This window comes from Lathyrus oleraceus, chromosome 5 (genome assembly GCF_024323335.1).
Source record: "Lathyrus oleraceus cultivar Zhongwan6 chromosome 5, CAAS_Psat_ZW6_1.0, whole genome shotgun sequence".
In the NCBI taxonomy this organism is placed as follows: domain Eukaryota; kingdom Viridiplantae; phylum Streptophyta; class Magnoliopsida; order Fabales; family Fabaceae; genus Lathyrus; species Lathyrus oleraceus.
The window spans coordinates 645,272,510-645,275,203 of record NC_066583.1 but is presented as its reverse complement, the minus strand read 5'-3'; the positions used below and the strand labels follow the sequence as shown (position 1 = coordinate 645,275,203).

At 36.0% G+C, this 2,694-nt stretch overlaps 1 non-coding gene across 1 annotated transcript; it reads left to right on the top strand.

Moving 5' to 3' along the window:
- The first annotated feature begins 1,043 nt into the window (after positions 1-1,043).
- Positions 1,044-1,150, top strand: LOC127090085 (small nucleolar RNA R71). Its single transcript, XR_007791619.1, has one exon. It is a non-coding gene; the product is annotated as a small nucleolar RNA R71 (small nucleolar RNA).
- The last annotated feature ends 1,544 nt before the right edge of the window (positions 1,151-2,694 follow it).

The following is a 2,694-nucleotide window of genomic DNA, read 5'->3' as shown; positions in this document are numbered from 1 at the left end:
ATGTGAACCTTTACGAAACTCAAAAAAAGAAACATGTCAGAACACCAAATCAGGGTGCAATCGAAGATTACACCGGAGAAATATCACAACAATAAATAGGATAGGATGAATAATGCATGGCTATGATAAAACATAAAAAAAAAACAGAATAGAAAAGTCAGCTACTGTCTCGTTCGCCTCTGCCTCGCCTAGCGAAGGCCACGGATTTTGAATTTGAAAACAGCCCCATGTTAGGAACTTTGAATTTTATGGCATTTTATCACAGGAATAACATGGTCAAACATTAGGGTATTCAGGCATATTTAAATTCCCATACGAAAGCAAATTATATATCAACATTTAATCATGATGCATTATATATGTAGATATGACCAATTGAAAGTATAAACAATAGAGATACGCAAAACCTGTTTGCCAATTCAAGGTTGAAGGGATTGACCACTTGTAGTATCGGAATAAGTTAGGCAGCGGGAATTGGACGGCGATGGCTTCGGTGCAGATGGGCTGCCTTCAGGGTTTCTTTACTCTGAATTCTCCGGGTAGGCAGGGTTCCTATGCCAAAGTTTCTATCCGTCCTTCTCTGTTCTCTTTCTTTCTTTTTCCTCAAGGTTTTGTTCCAAGGAAACCTCAGAGTGTTTTGCTTCTCTTCCTTCTTTCTCCAGTAAATCTCCCAGTGTAAACTCCAAGTGTAACTCCCCTACTGAAACTTCAGTATTTATAGACTAATTTCGTGGGTAATGGGCTTGGAATGAGGGAGACCCAAGTCCAAAATAATTTGTTATATTTTATTTATTTATTTATTTTAATTATTTAATTAATTAATTAATTAATTAATTAATTAAATTTTTTTCTTTTTTTTTTCTTTTTTTTTCGTTTTTTTTCGTTTTTTTTTTCGTTTTTTTTTTTTTTTTTTTTTTTTTTTTTTTTAGGAAAAATGATGGGTAATTTTTGGGGTATGACAACCGCCTGCGGCAGCGTCGATGGTCATCTTAGTGTTATAGTGAAGTCCATTATAGAAGGTTTGAATGATTAACCAATTTTCTAAGCCATGATGTGGGCATGCTCTTAATAACTCTTTATATCTCTCCCAAGCTTCAAACAACGATTCTCCTTGGTTTTGGGTAAATCTAGTTATATGGTTTCGAAGAACGACGGTCTTACTTAGGGGAAAATATCTAGCAAGAAATACTCTTCTAAGGTTATCCCAAGTCATAATGGAATTGGGTGGAAGGGAATCTAACCATGATAAGGCTTTATCTCTGAGGGAAAAAGGGAATAATCTTAAACGTATTTCCTCAGGAGAAGCTCCATTGGTTTTAAAAGTGTCTGCTAATTAAAGAAATATTTTTAAATGTTGGTTTGGGTTCTCAGTAGCGAGACCTGCGAATTGTCTCTGTTGCACTAGTTGCAACAGGGATGGTTTAAGTTCAAAATTATTAGCTGGGATGGTTGGGTTTACTATACTAGAACTAGGTTCTTCGTTGGATGGTTGAGCGAAGTCCTTAAGAGGTCTTTGGTTTTGATCTTCGGCCATAGCTCTCTTAATTCTATGAAAGAATAAACGTGCGCGAGCGTAACGTTCAGGTTCCGCTAAAGGGTCTATTAAGCTTAAACTTCCGGTGCTGCGAGTTCTTCGCATTGACCGGCGGGAAATAGCCTAAGTCTAAACGATATAACAACAGGGAAATGAAATTTGACGAAATTGGTCCCCGGCAACGGCGCCAAAAACTTGATGCGTGCTTTTCGCAAGTATACGAACGCGTTAGAGTAATATACAAGATTGTCGAATCCACAGAGACCAAGTGTCAATCTATCGTTATCTATTGTTATGGTGTTTATCAAAGGCAATCAAAATAGGTGTTTTTAGAGTGTGCAATGAAAAGTAAAGTTTTGAATAAAGTTCAATTAATAAAGACAGGGTCGAATGTAATTCACATAATCAATTAATAATCCAAGTACTTGCTAATAGAACTACTTATGGGCAATGTTTCCTACTTTGAAAATAACTAATTTAACAGGAACTGTCGCTTTCGCGTATTCAGAACCGAGTTGTACTCCCTAATCAAACCCTCTTATTGTCACTTATAAAAAGGCGCGCATTGCGTTAGAGTAGTAAACCTATTTTTAAGAAATATAGTATCTTGACTAAGTTGAAAAGTATTTTAACCTGGATTTCTTAACCAAAAGAGGTTCTCACGAACCAAACTCTAAACTTATAAACGTGTCCGAAAATAGTTTTAAAATCTCTTTTCTTCTTAAATTAAGATTCCTGATGAACTAAACAAAGCGCTTTCGTTGTTTTTGAAATAGTTAAAAACAATTAAGTTTAAATAGATGTTGGACGGCTTTCGATCTTAGCCCTTAAGTGTTTCTACGAACAATTGTACGGATTATCGGTTCAACTACGAACAGGGTCTATGGCGCCAGCCATAGTGGGAGCCATAAGTACAAAATGCTGAATTTTAGGGTTTTTAGCTCTTTTTCACTCCTTTTCTCGATCGGGGCTCCGATTAAAGTAAAAACCTGAAAACAAAGAGAAACATAGTAATAACACAACAAATGATAATAAAACTACTAAAATGCATGCGAAATTGGAGTCGAAAATATGGTGAATTTCAGTGTTATCATTTGGCACAATGACGAGATGCGTAGAAAGAAGAAAGGAAGGCCAAACATCACACGTATCAGAACAGA